Here is a 19,141-nt window from a genome sequence, read left to right as displayed (position 1 = left end):
TTCCAGCACTTGGACATTAAAGTAAGCTTAGATGATACAATATCAATGGAAAATGTTTTAAAATCTTCTTGCCAGTTATCTGCATATTGAGATGTAAAGTAGTGAAACTCCAGTGAACTTTATCAAAAGTTGCACACCCAAAATGGAGTAATTTTACTTGCTCAACCTAATGCCCCAGCAACTCCCAGCATGCAGATCTCAACATACATGCCCAGAGTTACTTTAGTTCTTATGCCCAAAGTGGTTTACCAGATTTGTTGCACAGAGCATTGATTTCCCTAGATAAAAAATGTAATATCTTGAGTTGAAAAAAAAAAGTGGAGGAGAATTAGTACAGTGACTCTATAAAAAGAGATTTTCATTATGGAGTAGGTGTGTTTAAATTGCACACACAATCCACACAGTATTCAGTTCTATCTGCATAATCATCTTTAAAACATTGTTTTTTTTAATTAAACTTGAAAAGACTATGCTGCCTGAAAATACATTTCTGGAAAATGTCTTTTATCAGCTATAATCAGGTTTTCAAGTTTTGGTACTGATAAATGATTTTAAATACTTCTGGTGCCTTTTAGAGAGCTCTGTTGTGCCTCTAAAGCAGTCATTCTCAACCTGGCACCTTCTTGAAATCTTGGGAATACATTTCCCATGCTTTCTGGGGATTCTGGAAGATGACGATCCAGCACTTCTAGAAAGCACTAGAACAGGAAGCCTGGTCTAGAAGGATAATGATCCTAGCCCAGGAATTCTGAAGACCTTGCTACTTACCTCAGAATACTCCATGCATGCTGACTCCGTAGGAACTCAAGTGTTATAACTTCTGAAGTACAGATCACATTCTAGGAGAGACATCAGGTGGGAAGATGGAATTTAGCGGCTGGAATGAATGTTTCATTGCCTGGAGTCTACAGAATTCATATATCAGCTCTTCTTCCTTTGGACCCTAACTTTGGAAGTGGTCATCATCAAGGAGGATGGCTTCACGGTTACATATCCCATGATGTTTGCTCATATTCATAGTCATTGGGACAGATGACCGGAGAGAGTCCCATTCAATTCTGTCATTTCCTTTATGAAATGCCTTCAGTGAGGTTTTGCCTGATGTCAACTTGGAAATGAGTTGGAATCCCGCAAAGATCTTTTCATTCATTCAGTTATTTCAGGGTGGAATTCTGAGTATAGAATCTTGCAACATTGTGAATTTTGTTTTCTTAATCCTGTGGGAGTTACATGGTATTAATTTAGTGCGTGCCAAATTGGGAAATTTTCAATAGACAAAACTCCTCCAGATGCTGCTTCTAACAATTACCCATGCCAAATGAATCTGTAAGGTACTTCACTGAGGTAAATCAAAGCCACTTTACATAATTATGCCTGTAAGTTCTGGATGCTTTTTGGAATACTTTTACATATGCTGGACCTCTTGACTGGGGAATTTTGGGGACTGTAGCCTAAAGTCATCAAGAAATCAGCAGCTAGAGAAGGCTGAGAAGAGCAAGCACAACCTCTTAACTATCTGAGCACTTTTCTCCATAAATTCGGCTGGGCAGTTATCCAGTGCTCTGCCACTGAATATGGTGCACCAATATACTATACTAGCTGGATACCCATGCTTCGTGATGACACTAAGTGATTGGGCTATGCAGAAGAAATCTGGTTCACAATCTGTTGGCTCAGTGGTGGTCGGTGATTGAAATACATAAGGGAATATCGCTCCCGCTGCCTTGAGTCCCGAAGCAGTTCCATAGGTGGAATGCGTAGACATTTTGGTGAGGTACTGACGTTTAGTACTGTAAGGAGCCCCAGACTGCTCCTGAGCTCTCCAGCACCCTCTGATGTTGTGCTGTGGAAAAGATGGCTATTACACCAATATACCTTAGTGTGATGCAAAGACCAAGGGTCCTCTCAAGGAGACCGTGCCTGCTGTTGACTTTTACAGCTACAGGATAATGGAGCATGGTGGCAAAGAATGCTACCTACTGCTGTTCTGCAACCTTGTGAAACAACTAGCAGTTGGAACAGAGTTCTTTTCAGGTGGGGAGGGGGAGTAGAACTCCTTAGCATCAGAGTGTACTAATTACTGTATGAAGAAATAGTAACAATCTGATGGTCATTTTGAAAAATCCTTTCTTAGTGAGCACCTAGAAGCCAAAAGAAACATATGTGCCAAATTTCAAGTTTCTAGGCTTTGCAGTTCTGGAGATTTTGTGATGAGTGAGTGGTACTAGGCTTATATATATGTATAGATTTGCAATTATAATGCTGTTTTTTTTTAATACGGATGCCATTTTAGTTTATTATAGATTATTAAGTTTATTATAGCTCTTATATGGTGGCACATTGGTTAGAATGCAATATTGAAGGATGATTCTGCTGACTGTAGTTCAATCCTGATGGGGCTCAAGGTTGACTCAAGCTTTCATCCTTCCAAGGTTCTATCCTTCCAATCCCCCAGATTATTGGGGGCAATATGTTGACTCTGTAAACTGCTTAGAAAGGGTTGTAAAGCACTATGAAGCGGTATATAAGTCTAAGTGCTATTGCTATTGCTATAGATCAGGGGTATCAAATTTGCGTCATCGTGGCATCGCGTGACGTGTCACGACTTTTTCCCCATTCACTAAACTGGGAGTGGGCATGGCCAGCTTGTGAAGCATCTGGCCTGTGGGCTGTAAGTTTGACAGCCCTGCTATAGAGTAATGTCTGGGTTGATGGCGCCTATAGTAAAGGCATAAAATGTATCCATTTCTTTCCTCTCCATCCGCCATAGGATCCACTTTCCTGGTGTGAAGGGTACTTTCGTTCTGTCAGATGATACACCTGAAGGACAGATATGAAGAAGCTCTAAAGGTTACTAATCTCTGTGTGCTTTACTGTGCAGGAAGAGCAGAAGGACATGTCTACAGACTATTAGCTATTTCCATACCATGTTGACCTATATTGAACCTGAAACATACCTAAGATCGTTCTGACGCTGTATGATATAATTCAAAGCTGTTCACTTTTGCACTGACATGCTGTTTATCAGAATGAAATTCTGCCAATGTAGCAATAATGTTTTTCATTAATTGAAGGCATGTGGCCACCATAAAATGAACACTGTTATATCTAAAAGTTAATGCAGGGCAGTGGCTACACTTTGAAGTAATCCACAACACTTCTTACTTCAACTCACCCAATATGTGCCAAATTTAAGTTGCAATACCTCAGTGTCTTTACTTGAGTAACTTGGGGAAATCAGTATTGGCTATCTTAAAAGTGCCATACAGTATAACTTTAACAGTCTAATGGAATGCATATTTGCTTAGAAGTAAGTCAAGTAAATTTATGTCTAGGGGCTCTGTTGTATGCTACCCAGAACCACTCTTAATTAGATGAGCAGCTATATAAATTTTATAAATAAATAAGGCCTGTTCGTATTATGTAATGTGGCCCAGATTGCATTATGATCAATTTTCCCCTTTAATTTTATATGTAAGGTATAAACACGTCCCTTCCTGATTTATAGTAAAATATAACAAAGGACGGTAAAGCAAGAACTACACAGAGGAAAAGTAATTGTTCAACACAATTCCTTTCTGCGCTAATTCCCTAAATGGGAGGTATCACTTAGCAATCTTGCACATTGCCAATACAATATGTTCTGCAATAAATTTCATAAAATTACAATTTATTTTAAAGCTCGTCATTTATAATTCTATTTTCATAAGATGATTTGATGCATGAGTCTTTTCATTTCAAAGGCCTGCTAATCGTCTTCACAAAAGAATTTATTCAGGTCCTTGACCTTCACCTGATATAACTGCATCATATTATCAGAATTAAAGATGTTTTAAGTGATGATCAATTTTATCAAGGGGAGGGGAAGGGAGTCAAAGACACAAACCATGAACTCCAAATTTAGTGATGATTTCAGCCTCGTTGCAACAAACGTTGATAGGATATAATAGAAATGTGCAAAGTTTGAAGGGAATGTTTTGCTTTGAAGGAGATTCAGTCAAATTGCACGTTCAAATTGATTTCAGATGTTTGATCACATAAAGTGCTTTCAAATCATTTCAGACTTATTCAAAGTCTGAAATGATGGACTTCCTGGTGCTCTCTGACTTGGCAGAGTCTGAGAACATTGTAGCTTTCATTTAGTATACAGGCTAAATTGAACAAGATTGACCAGCATGATGAACTCCATGGCACTGACATATATAGCTGGCCAAATACTTTTATCACCTCTGGAAATCTTGCCTATTGCAACAGGTATTTGTGTGACATTCTCCTGCAAGAATTTGGTTAGGAAGGTTCAGATAGGAGAGAGAATAAAATATCTGATTCACTCTTTCTTTACCTCCAAATTCATCATACCATTTGTTTAATCCATAGCATAGTTCCTATTAGTCTGGTATCTTGCCTGTCTCAGGTCTTCAACAATCTCCCTCTCTCCCTCCCGCCCTCTCCCTCCCTCTCTTACACACACACACACACACACACACACACACTTCTTAATATCACTTGTCTGCTCTGTCTGGTATTGAGCATGTCTTCTTCATGCATGAGTCCAAGGTCTAATGAAATAATCGGCTTTTCTTTATATAGTATTATGCATGCCGTAACAACCCATGTGCTATTACTACTCTAAAAAAATTGCTCAGGCAGAATAGAAAACCCATTTCTTTAAAAAGGTGGTTTATCTATAAGCTGTGCTGACAAATTAAGAGATAAAAGTTGTCAGAAGGTGATATTACTATCTATTCACAACACGTTGTTATTATTATACATCCAAAACTGTGAAATCAGTAGAATACAATACAATACAATACAATACAATACAATACAATACTTAATTTGGCCATGTGTGATTAGACACCCAAAGAATTTGGCTCCAGTGCATAAGCTCTCAATGTACATGCAAAACAACAGAGTAATAATCACAATCATAATAATGAAATCATAGGTGCTAGGTATGATTAATATGAAATCATAGCTGCCAGTTCTTTAGATGGTATTGGCCTTCATATGCATCAGGTTCTTCCCAAGAACCTAGGATATTGTGATGTATTGGCTGTCAACTCATGAAGCTTCCCTAACCTGCTCCTGAGTTGCCATAGGCAGTGGGATGGGAAATTACACCTCGCAGCTGCACCAAGGAATTTACTCCTCAGTCATAACAAGACACAGTCTGGCCGAGCAAGTCAAGGCCATCTCCACGGAGACCAGCAATGGCTGGAGGAAGTGACTTCTACAATCCGTGAAATTACCTTGTTGGGGAATGTGACTGGTGACACACTTTGGAGGGAGGGGGAAACCAGATCATAGGAAAGGCGCAAAGTGGGTGAAGTCAGAGCTGGTAGTTTCTGCTTTGGTTCAGAACAACTTCTTCATGGGGTTTTTCTTGGACAAGACAAATATTGCTGTGCTTTCTGTTTTGCATCCCTGTTATCTCCGCCTTCAAGAAAAGTGCAAGAGGAATAGAGTCAGATAAAGTGTGTTGCAGTGAAACTCTTGAAGCCATGTCTTCTATAGGGTAATGTTCTTTATAGCAGGGTTCCCCAATCCACCAGACCACGGACTGGTACCAGTCCATGGCCTGTTAGGAACTTGGCCACCCAAGCAAGTGAAGCTTCATCTGCACATGCACAGAATCTAGGTTGTGCGGGAAACCATCCATGCCCCCACTGCCCATGGTCCATGGAACATTTGTGTTCAACAAAACCGGACCCCGGTACCAGAAAAGTTCAGGGATCCCACTGCTTTATAGGCTCTACAATCTCTGCTCTTTTGTAATTAGACACAAAAAATATGGTACCATTTGTACATTGCCAGAAAGAACAGTAATTGAAAACCAGAGGTTAGTTAATTCTGTGGGGCAGACTTACAGGAAATGAATATTTTAACTGGGGACATTTTTGGTATTGTTTTACAATATCTTTTCCCCAGAGGTCAGAGGAGAAAAAGAACGTGACAAAAAAGCTTTTATTTATTAAAAGTTTAATAAGTAGCTTAATAAATGTGTATTTATATCTTAAGTCATTCGAGGAAGATGGGTGGTTAAGAAATATGAAATATAAATCAATACGATTTAGCTTGAAATGGAGCAAAGGTATATAACTAATGGTTACTATATAAAGAATGCCACCCCTTATTGCATGTTATTGATGAGTTTGCGTTGGTTCGGATTTTGAAATGATGCAGTATTTAAATACCGTAATTCCAAAAGTCATAATTCATCACAAATGCTAAGTTTTGGTGGGTGGCGTCTGATGTAACTTTGCATTATAAGGCGTATTGTTGTTGTCTTCCCCTATCTCTGCTTTCTGAAGATCTGCTTCTAAAGGCAAAGGTTTCTTCACAATACAAAGGAATATGGATAAAGTCCTATCATAATGATAAGGATGGCGCCTATTAATTTCACTGGGTTTAAGCAGATTTAACTCTTCTCTGGATCCTGGACAAAGAGTGCCTTAAACAAAAGTAAAGATAATCTCATCAGAAATTATAGAGCGGTTCTAAATAAAATATTCTAGCAAAAATACATCAACTGGTTAGTATTTTGTGCATAAAGGGGGTTTTCGGAGCAAACTTTTTAATTCCATTGAATTTGCATCTTACTGTGGGGTCTGTTGATGTTTGGGATTAATGTGCAAGTTATTAATCTCTCCAGCCCTGGATTTAAAATTAAACAAAGCAATAATTAGTATGTTCCCATCATTTTTCTATCCAGAGGGAAATATAGGACATAAAACTCAAGAATCCATTAAAATTATTCTTTCTTTCTTTCTTTCTTTCTTTCTTTCTTTCTTTCTTTCTTTCTTTCTTTCTTTCTTTCTTTCTTTCCCTTTTCCCTTCCCCTTTTTTTCCTTATTATGAGAAAGAGATATATCAATGCAGAAATTCCAAAATGAGTGATAGCTGGGTAGAATATATAGTGCTCACCTGTTCCAGTTTTCTTTTTTCTTTTTACAAATCCAGTTTGTTTCTGTTATTAACTATTAGTTCTTTTCCAGGACACTATAAATCTTGAAATAGTCTAAATTCCATCCCCATCAATGTTACGTGTTAGGAGATGTGAGAAAATAAAAATACTTTCTGAGCATTTTATATCTTATCCTCACATGTACAGTCAATAAACAACAACAACAATAATTTAAAGGAGAAAGCGGCACCATATACAAATCTCAGTTTGAAAACATTCTGGAATTGCAGTGGTGCCATCAGTCTTTGATTTTGAGGGAAGAATCCAGATCTGTATTCCATAGGTGGAGGGCCTTTGAGAAGAAGTAATATGTATTGTCACCATAAAGGTCCTGTCCTTAAATCAAGAGTCTAACATTGAATAGGATTGCTCCTCCTTTTTTGTGACTCAATTTAGTTTGTAGTTGAACTCAAGTACAAGTCAGTTATTTTATGTTCATATTTCTACAGATAGGCTTTTTTATTTATAGACATAATGTGCTTTACGAAGCTTCCTTGCCAATAAAAAACAATAGGGTTGGCATGACGGGTCCTTAGTACTCTTTGAGCTTGATTATTTTCTTGCAGACATTTCATTACCCAAACTAGGAAACATCAACAATGCTACTAAGGAGTAGGGTTTGCTCTCGGTTTATATTTTAGTGACTTGCCTAGTGGTTGTTTGCTTGCAGACATACAAGGAAACAACCACTAGGCTCAGAAAACACCAAGAAGCTTCTTTGGAAAGAAATTGATGATCAACCTCTAGAGTTGCTTGTGCAACAAGGATTTCATCCCATTTTTAAATTTTTTTGATCAGATTTGACATTTGCCCATTTGTATATCCTTTTCTGTTTATAAAATATTAGCTGGATACCCGTGCTTCACTATGAAACTATATGATTGGGCTTAGTTTTTGTGGAGGAAAATAAGGGGGGAAATTCTGCCTCTGCCTACCAGCATCCATCGATGTTCATCTGGCTAGGGTCCTGTTTGGAAACTGAAACAGTATTTGCTGTGTGAACAAGAAGGAGACAGCAAGGAGCTTGGGCGTGGCTTAGCTCAACTCTGCACTAAAGCTGCTTGGTGCTGTGAAACTAAAAGTGAAAAAGAAACTCTTCTCCTCTGCTTGTGTTTTGCATTTGGAACATATTTCTTCTTAGGTGGAAAGGGGAAGTAGAACTCCTTAGCATCAGAACGTGTTAATAATAATATACAAAATACTAATGTTCTCATGGTCATTTTGAAAAATCCTTTCTAAGTGAGCACCTAGAAGCCAAGAGGAACATGCGTGCCAAATTTCAAGTTTGTAGGCTTTACAGTTCTGGAGATTTTGCGATGAAGTGTGAGTAGTACAGTATTTCACTTTTATATACATAGATTTTGGGGTACAACAATCCCAGTAAGTTACAAAAGTTAGGAAAAAGGATTCATGAGATCTCCCCTTTTTTTTCATCCTACCACTAAGTTACTCACTGATGTAAAATTCAATACCTGAGGGTACTCAAAACCACATTAGAATGTTGTAACACTGATCAATTCATTATTTATATACCTCACTGCACTGATAGCTAAAAATCTTAAGAAGAAACCTAGGGAATTGAAATGAAGGGCAAGACAATAAATAAGATAGGTGGACAAGATCAGGGAGATAAGTTAGAGATTACTATTGGGGAAAGATTCAGACAATAAGCCATTTGCTCATATGGTTCTCAGCAGTTGGACCTGACTACCAAATGCAGAACTAAAAAACAAAATATATTGTTCTTGAGTGCTCTTGCAACTGAATGGTTGATAAATGTATATGAAATTGGTTCCTATCTTACAAGCTTTGAGGCTATGGAAGCCCAGGCTAGAAGTTGGTAGAATAAATGCCCCCTACCTTGCTGTTCTTACCCCTAAAGGAAAAAAATTCACTGCAGCAGGGACTGATACTCATATATTGCAGTCCTCATTATGATTCAAATATAGGACTAGTTTCTGGATTCTAACCTCACCTCTTCTTCCTCCTCCCCACTCCAAAAAGGGAGGTTGAATTCTGATAAGGAAACCTTGAAGGCACAGTTAAGGAGTTTAGAAGCGCACTGAAAGCCCAGGACTTGGTATCTAAAGCTGCTGCCCAGGTAGATGATTGCTGGCAGTTTTAATAATTCAAGCTGAGAAAGTAGACTTGTCAATCCCCTGTGCCTGATTTCCAGGTAAACTGGCAAGATTAGGTATTCATCTGTTATCAAAACTGGCTATATTTTCTTACTTAAAGTGTAGCACTGCACACCATCTCCAATGAGCAAAATATATCTATTTCGGATTGTCTCACTTAAATAAAGAACGCTGCATAATAATGCCTTATATCTCTGGCTACTACACTATATACGACTACTCAAATACATATTTACAAAGAGGAAGGAAGAAGAGGTAGAGAATGTAGGAGAATATAGATTCATTGTTACTGGTGGTATGTGGATGTATATGTACACACACACACACACACACACACACACACACACACACACACATATATATATACACACACGCGCCTTTAAAGCTGGGCTTTTTTGGTAATAAATGCCACTGATACAAAGTTGCTAATGATAATTATAGAAGTGATGCTGATTTAGTCATTTCAAGAAAGCCATAGAGGCATAATTAGTGTCTGAATGGCCTCAATATTGCATTATTAGGAGGCGAGGGTGAAACTTGAAATGGGAACATCAAGGCTGATAGAAGAGAAAACATGAAATACATACATAATTCATTCTGAGATATTATGATAAAGGTTTATAACCAGAAACAATAATTTGCAGAAAGCATTTCATGTATTGAGCTGACGGCTACAGTCAATTGGTCAACCTGTTTAAGATCAAACAGCATTCTCCACTATTCTCAGTGGTATCTTTGTAATAAAGTAACAGCAAACAGACAATGTTTGCTTCTGGTCAGTTTTAAAGAATGCTCAGTTTATCAGTCAAGACTTTAATCGCAAGCTTCATAGAGTACAAAAAGAACATTGATCCTACTGTGTTGTCCTCTAGGCCACAAGGCATTTTTACATTCACTTGTCACAAGGAAAAGAAAGAATATAATACTCTGAGTACAACTAATATCACAATTATTCTTCATGTCTTTCCCCATCTCTCTACAATATCCCCCCTCCCTCCCTCCCCCCTCCCTCCCTCCCTCCCTCCCTCCCTCCTTCCTTCTTCCTTCCTTCCTTCCTTCCTTCCTTCCTTCCTTCCTTCCTTCCTTCCTTCCTTCCTTCTTTCCTTCCTTCCTTCCTCCCTCCCTCCCTCCTTCCTTCCTTCCTTCTTTCCTTCCTTCCTTCCTTCCTTCCTTCCTTCCTTCCTTCTTTCCTTCCTTCCTTCCTTCCAAAAAAAGAAAGAGAGAAAGAAAGAAAGAGAAAAGAGAAGGAAAGAAAAAGAAAGAAAGAAAGAAAGAAAGAAAAAGAGGGTAGGGAGGGAGGGAGTTATCTAAGCCATTCCCATTGTTAATACAGTCCCAAATACTATATATTTCTTCTGCAGCCATTGTGGTATAGCTTCTAGAAGCCTTGAGCCTGGCACATTTTCAATAGTATCTAGAGGTCAACCAACCACGTATGACCTGCCTCAGTGTGCTTGGAAATCAGCCAAGATATTTTTCCTCCCTTCCTCAGAAACGTTAGAAAGTAGCACAGCTGACTTCTGATCCAAACCTTTATAAGCCATAAGTTCTTAAAAATGAGAATCTTGACTTATGCTATATAAATGATGCCATCCATTATTTACCTTGGCAATAAATAGTCTCATCTTACTGCATTGTATATCCAAATGAGGACTATGAATTACTCGTTTCTGGATGAAATTTTCCCTTAAGTGAAGCACCAAGTTAGATATGAAGCATTTTATCTTGAAAACCAGTTTGGTGTGGAGGCTAAAATACTGGACTAAAAACCAGAAACCATTCATTCCAATCTTTCCTTGGACATAGACACTGGTTGGATAAGTTATGGCCAGTCACTCCATCTTTTTTTAAACAATTTATTTATATATTTTCATATTACATACATAGGCGCTTAGTGAACAGCGTATTGTCTGGATCATATTATTTATATATAGTAATATTTTTCCCACTCCTAATTTCTACCCCTACTATTCAACCATTTGTGAAATAAGTCTCACGTTCAAAAATACTCTGTCTTCTTTTTATTATATTTTTAGTGTCCATTTCTGCACAGTCTAATTTTTTTTTAAATTACATCTTCTTCTGTAGGTGTTTCCTCATTTTTCCAGTTCTGTGCAAATACAATTCTTGCTGCTGTCAAAACAATCATTCACTCCATCTTAACCCCACCATCTCACATGGTGCTTGTGTGGAAAAATAGAGGTGAGAGCCCATGTCCCATCTAGAAGGATGACTGGACACCTTGGAAAAATTAAAATTGAAAGGTGGTGGACTTCCTTGCGAGCACATTAAAACTGCTAAGCTTTCTAAGCCACTCATAAAATAGAGTTAAAATTATTATTATTTCTGATTTCCTCCCAGAGTACATTTGTTTTCCGAGCATTTCCTACAGCCAAATTAAAAAGCACCTTCAGAGAGCTAAATTGAAATGGCCAGAAACATCTATATTTTGAGATGAGAGATATCTGCATCTGCATGTAATTGGCTTGGACTTCTCCTCCCAAAAGTAAATATTTTATTCTTTGTTTGTTTATCCAGTTTACAAGGTTGCCCATGGATGATGAATTATTAGCTCATGTAATGTTGTAGAATAGCGATATGTCTCAGTCTGCCCTTAGAACTCGAATATAACTATAACCAGGAAATAATCAGAGTGCAATGTTTGATTCAGATTTATGAAAAGAATGTCTACCCAATTATACATTTCAGAAAGTACAGATCAAAAGATGTTGTGGTTACAAGCATTGGAATAAGTACAGGAGTTGTCATAATTATTATTGTCTGAAACAAAAATCTCAGGGGAACTTTCTTCATCAGCATTCTTTAACTTCACGGAAGGTTCACAAGAGATTTTAGGGTCCATATACTGTCGGTGTGCCCTCCAAGAAAGAGATGGAAACTGGCAGGGAAGGAGTTCAGGAGGAATAGTTTGGGCTAGTATGAGGGCCCTTCAATCTTGCTATCTATTGCTTGAAGCATGTTGCTCATCCTGCCCCAAATAACTCTTGTTTCCCCTTCCCATTTCTATCTCCAAGGTCTTTTATTCATGCATGCAGATCCATTTTTGATAGCATCATCACTATCTGGCACCATGTAGGCCAATATTTAGGTCTTTATGTTTCTTATATCAATCGAACAACTTCACTTTATGTGTTAGAACTTAGCTACATACGGAGAAACAGTGACAAAATGTCTCTCAAGCCCAGACAATTATCATTTATTTAAAAAAAAAAATTGGTGGCAATGGATATTCTTCAAAATAAGATGAGAGCTCAAAGGTATTGCGTGATTATTTTCTAACTCTTCTGAGAAGCTATGATCTGCCTTACTCTCAGAAGCAGCCTAAAAGAAATATGTCAAATTTGAGGATAACAGCCATTCCCTCATGCAAATTTTATACTCAGTATCAAGCAGATGTGATCTCTAGTAATGAAATCTATGTGTATAAGGCTTAATTTGATTGTACCTATCTCAGGAGGATCTTGAGATGAGGGAAAAATATCAAACTTGGAGCACAGTCTGCATTTTGCAAGCCATCCTTATAAACTTATATATGCTTGGCAACTGTCTCCTATTTTAAACTGCAACATTGCCTGGTGCCTACATGGGCATAATGCCACTGTAACAGATGGGCATTAGTATAATTCTGCCAGAGTACTGGGACATATTTTTAGGGGTCCAGAAACCCATTAATACCTGCAAGGAATACAGCATTTATGATTAAAGAGCTCTGATGTTCCCTTCTAAAACATATCAAATAGTGTTGGCCTTAGGATGCAAGAATTCTTTGAATTCAGAGATAGAACTTGGAAAACGTTGGTTGTTATTATTGTCAGTGTTTACTTCTCAGCTCTCAGGCTGAATCTCACTAGTCTCATTCATGTCTCTACAACCGGAGGTTTCACGATCACATCCGGGCCTCCAAAGCCTGGCTGCAGCACCTAGAGCTTTTACACATGTTGCTGTCAAAGAGATTAATTGTTTTAATGTGACAGAAGGTGACAATCATTAATAATCAGCAGAGTAATTAGACTGAACGTATGTACTTTTCAATTAACTCTTTCCTGATTTTGTCATCACTCCGTCCAAAAGCAAAGAATGAGTCCAGCCTCTGGTCTAATTAAGGGCCATTTCCAAGATACCACAAAGTTGAATACATTTCAGGTTATATTTCATGCCCACTTACTTAGGAACTTATCCAATCTCAATGAATTTATCCTTGAGCACACCGTTATGCATCATGCAAGCAATGTAGCATCCTCACAGGATTCCATCAAACTTTTGGTTACACATGAGACATATAGAATCATATCAGTATAGGTCAGGGGTCTCCAAATTTGACAACTTTAAGACCTGTGGACTTCAACTGGCTGGCTGAGGAATTCTTGGAACTGAAGTCCACAAGTCATAAAGCTGCCAGGTTTGGAGATCCCTCATTTAGGTCCATATGTTGGATGTTCAAGTCTTTTACTTGAACAAACGAATTTCTCCCGTTTGTGGAAGAGGCTGTGATCTAGAAGAAGCTTCTGTTGAAAAGGCTTCCCCAAGCAACTGTGTCTTCCAGATCTGCTAAACTTCAACTTCACTAAGTATCTGAGGGCATCATATGTTATACAGAATAGAGGAGGTCATCTTATGGATTTTTTTCTAAGATCACCCTATCTAAAATAGATTTTTAGGAATGTAAAGAACAGTAGAAGGAAGAAATTGGCAAAAATTACTTCACTGTTGCCAACAGGGGAGCTAAATTTCTATAGATGGAATGCAATTTAAGACCCAAATCCTATGTAAGTTTATTGCTTTCTGTCCCAAATTGAGATTAGGCAAATGTTTGCTATTTGTCTACTCTGTGGTTTACTTGGCCAAATTTACAGAACTTGCTGTTTGCAAAGTCATTACTGCTATTTCCCATTTCTATTGTAATTCCCATCTCTAGAATTTGCATGAATGGCTCTTCAGTCATAGATGCTGTATTCCCCTTAGGCTGAGGCATTTTAAGGGCTGAGGTTTCTGTCAAAATGATGCAAGCAGCAATGCACTCTTGCAATGACAACTTTGCCCCTTTTGTTCATGCATGCGACATGACAATACAGATACAAAAGAGGTGGAGCCTGTGCCACAAAGGCGTGCTGATGCTTTCATCCTGCGCCCGCTCTCAACAACCCCAGCAGAGGTGTTTTGTTGGCAGCTATCCAGATCAGCAACATAAGATGTGACTGCAAACTAATGGGCTATCCCAAAGGGAATTCCTTCCATCTTAGCATTGTGAAAAATTCATAGTCTTCAAATGGCAGGATTTTATGGTGGCTTTCCAGACTCATTGATTATTATTGTTGGGGGGGGGGGCGCAGAGAGTCAGGGGTTCCATCTTGAAACAAGTAGCAGCAGCACTCCTTACTCTAAATAGATCAGAAGGAAAATGAGTTATCCTAATACCTAATTGCATTTTGAGAATGGACAAAGAAAGAAATGAGTCAGATAAAAGGAGACAAGTCAGTCACGATGAAAGCTAAGTTTAATGTTACGTGACAGTGTGTATTTTTCTCCACATGTTTTCATGTGGATGGTTAGATTTTAAGTACAAAAAATATATTTACCTTCCCTCTATACAATGCCAAGAGAGATGCAACATTCAGCACCCAGGGTTGTCTGTACTCATTTCTGGGTTTCTGGCATGGGATTGAGGCACTGTCATAATATAAGAAACCCTTTTGCAATTCCTTGTTGTTCTGCAGTTGTCATAAGAAGACCCCATCATTTTTCCTTTCAATAGACAAAAAAGCCATAGTTGATACGGGTAGACATCTAATGCATTTGTCTGTTTATGGAGAAAGACTTGATTCATGATTCACCATCCTGTATGATGATTGGAGACGTTTCCATCGTATGGCAAAGTGAAGTGGATACTTCTGATAATGGATACTAACAGTCAAGGAATGGAGACAAAACGTTGGGAAAAAAGATGGGTACGCTCCTTGACCTGCCTTCACCCTTTAAAAAATTGTTCTAGTGCCAGAATCCTCCTAAGATTCAAGTAATTTAGCCTTGTCCCAACTGAATGAGGTTCTTGGATGAGAAGTGAAACAACTTTAAGAAAAAACAAAGCCCAGTTGCCTTTTTCAACTGCTTTTGAACAAGCACCTCTGGGACCTCCATGACCTGGATGACTGAGAATCACCACAGACATTTAATTTGGCTCTGCTGATTAGAAAGGGTGAGAGGTTTATCTGGGATTTCTTGGCTTCCAGCTCAAAATTCTCCCATCTGACAATGGCAATGACAAACAATCGAAGGACTTGTACACTGAACTATCCAGAAAGTTGGCTAGCCCTTCCATGACATATGCATACTGTTCGCCTTTATTTCCAATCTACATTTACTTATTAATATGTAACATGCTCACTGAGTGTTGCTTGGCTACCTCAACTGACCAGTATGGATTGTTTTATCCCATTTTGAGAGAGGCCATGTCACATTTGGGCACACAGAGGGCACACTTGGGAAAACAAATCCGTGGCCTTCAATAGATGACTCATGACGTACCCCATAAACAAGGGGGACATGTGTGCCAAGTAGTTCCTTTCACTGTTGTTCATCTCTGTGTGCCACATTGAATCTTGACTCTTTTCTTCCAGGTTTATTAAGCATGATGACTTTTTGCTGGTTTCCATGATCTGAGGCTGAGTTTTAATGCAGTGGCTGCTGATATCATAAAGACATGGAAAAATTTCTTGTTCTTCCATAATAGAGGTGGTCATTCCATGACTTGCAAATTGTTATGTTCTGTGCATGAGAATACTATGGACTCCCACACACAGAGAGATCTTCAGAAAAACTACTTCAGCAGTTCCTCCTTGCAAGGAAAAAGAAAGAACTATCATTTCCACCCGACACTTGATCCTTAAATCAAGGAAGGGGCATTTTGACGTCTAAAGTAGGTTTGACAAATTAGCCTTAGCTTGCTATTATTATTATTTGGGGGGGGGGTCACATAGCACTTAATGAAGATCCTGTATAGCAGGGGTGTCAAACTCAAGGCCCGCAGGCTGAAACAAACTCAAGGCCTGAATCCCGAAGCCCACGGGATACTTAAATCTGGCCCATGGGGCCAGCCTGGAAACAGTGAAGGATCAGCCCACAGTGCTTCTTCCAGTGAAAATGGAGCTTGGGAGGGCCACGCTTGGTCCTCCTGAGCTCCGTTTTCAACCGTGATGGCCTCCTACAGACCTCTGCCAGTGAAAACATAGCTCAAGGGGGCTGCATGCAGCCCCCCAAGCTCCATTTTCACTGGCAGAGGGCTGCAGGAGGCAGTCATAGCAGAAAATGGAATTTGAGATGGCCACGTCCCTTGGCCACGCCCCCAAGATAAAACACAACCCTGATGCAGCCCTCAATGAAATCAAGTTTCACATACAAGATTCTGGGTGGGGTGAGGGAAGAATAATTTGAAGATGGCTTATAAGCTACCCAGAATTCCTCTCGATACTGAAATGGACAACATATAAATTTAATAAATAAACTCATGGTCTCATTTGACTCTCAGATAGTAATTCTATCCAATAAGTTTTTAATTGACTATTGATTCTAAAATTGAACAAACATTGTGAATTTCTGGGGATTGAGAGATGGGATCTTATGAATGTGTGTTTATGCCTGTTTGGGAACAAAAAAAAAAAAAGAGAGGGAAAAGATTTTCTAAGCCATGGGATATTTCTATATAAGATGCATAATCGTGAATGTGCAATTTTGTAAACTACCTCTATTGTTTTAGAGGTTGATCTAGCCCTTCCGTAACTCCCTTGCAGCTTTATTGACATACTTTTTTTTTCTATCTCGTGTAAGAGTTTTAAATCCAGTGATAAGTCATTTAAGCTTTCTTTAGAGAGAATTCACAATGCTGCTTCCAGGCACCTGGCAGTGATTGGAGCCATATATATGTATATATAGCTTTCAGCTAGTACACTGCAGCTACTCATAAATGCATTTGCCTTGGAGGCATGAAATCAGAGTAGTTATTTGTATTACACAGAAATGACCATGGCTACAGAAGAATTTACATAATAAATACACCTGCCTTCCATACACCATATGCAACTCTTTAAATGTGTATGGGCTATGGAGGGCAGAAGGCACAAACATGCAGAAATAGATGTGGATTTCTAGCCAACCTGAACAATTTATTCAAATTATTCTGCTCCCCACCCCACCCCTTCAAGCTACTCTGCTATCCATTCCTTGCAATGTATTTGGAAATAATCCACAGCCTGTAACACTTGAATGGTGTCTAAATTTATGAACGAGAAATTGCTAACAAATAAAAACAATATTAAAATAAAATAAAATAAAATCCACACACCCAAACCCATGTGCTCATTCCAGACTTCAAATTGTTCTCCAATTTCAAAGAGACTGAAATCTGGCAATTGCTTGTCCCTTTGGTGCATATGCTAAACAGTTTTTTTTTGGGGGGGGGGGGGAGTTTGTTTTGTTTTTTTAAAGCTACAAAACAAAATCATAAAGTACCACAACAGCACAAGATAGTTTTTAAATGATCCTGACATCCCATATGCTTTTACTTTCTCCTTTGATATAACCACTCACCCTTTTAACAGCAAAAGTCCCCTCAGGATATCATAATGTGAAAGCAAATGGAAAACAGAAAGGTGTTTAAAATGTGCCCAGTTTATCTGGACATTAAGAGATTATGTGTCAGTCAATTCTGGTAACTGAGCCTTCTTTCTGATATTTATATGAAGGCCACTGCATTAAAGGTTCTCCTGCTTAATTCTAGACTTCCCTTCTGGGTCAAGGATACTCTGCCTTGGTGGTCTATGATAATTCACCACCGCCAACTCGCTGCTGTCAACTTATCATGGCTAACTTGCCATGAGACAACTTGCCATGGCCAACTCACTGGGCGGACAAGAGTTACACTAATATTGAAAAAACAGTGGAATAGAATCATTAAAGAAAGGATGCCAAAAGGGGAACAAAATAAAACGTAAATGACATTTTAAAATTATTTTAAATAATTAAATTGAATCGTCGAATTGTCCCGCAGTGAGTTGTCCTGTGGTGAGCTGTCCCATTCTAATGCCTCTCCCCTTCCGAAACCTGAACAATGTTGGTACAGTTAAGTGGTGGGATTCAATTTTTTTTACTACCAGTTCTGTGGGCATGGCTTGGTGGGCATGGCAGGGGAAGGATACTGTAAAATCTCTAGTCAGAAGTGGTATTTGTTGGTTTCGCAAACTACTCAAAATTTTCACCATCTGTTCTCCAGAACTGGTCAGAACCTGCTGAAGACCACCTCTGGTACAGTTCCTCCATGTGGACTCTGCCCAGAGTGATTTTGAACACAGTATGGATTGAATGTGTACTGAGCAGCAGTATCTATGGAGCTTCTCAATCATTCTGGTCATAGTTGTCCCAACGGTGCTTTTTCAAGAGGCAACTGGTCTTTCTGGTTTTTCTTTGAAGATGTTTTACTTCTCCTTCAAGAAGCTTCTTCAGTTCCTTTAGAAAGTGGTTGAGGCCACATAGAAATTTATCTGTGTCGTCAGGATCACCTGAGTGGTGCAAATGGACGTGGACCGTGGAACCTTTTGGGAACTGTTGAAAGGACTGTGTTGTAGATGCAGATAGATGATGTTGTATCCCTCCCCTCTGCTGTAAAATTTTGACATAGATGGCCTCTTTGACTCCCTATTTCAAACCAGCAATCCTCTCTGTCCAAACTTTGCTGTCTTCAAAAGAGTTGCCTTTATCTTTTAAATGCAGATGGGATCTTGAATCTTGTTCTGATGGGTTTGTTCTCTTATGTTGTGCCATACATTTATGAAACAGTTGTTTTGTATTCCCAATGTACAGATCTGTACATGGCTCACTGCATATACCACGTTGTTCAGTTTGTGTCTGGGGGTTTTATCATGGGCTGGACAAGCTTCTACCTTAGTGTATTTGAAGTGTGCACGTATGTTGTGTTGGCTGAAGATCCTCCTGCGCTTTGCCGATATTTCTGCAACGTATTTTGTAC

Source organism: Pseudonaja textilis, chromosome 1 (assembly GCF_049901715.1).
Source record: "Pseudonaja textilis isolate UNSWEBS1 chromosome 1, rPseTex1.2, whole genome shotgun sequence".
Classification (NCBI taxonomy): Eukaryota; Metazoa; Chordata; class Lepidosauria; order Squamata; family Elapidae; genus Pseudonaja; species Pseudonaja textilis.
Note: the sequence above shows the minus strand (reverse complement) of the source record.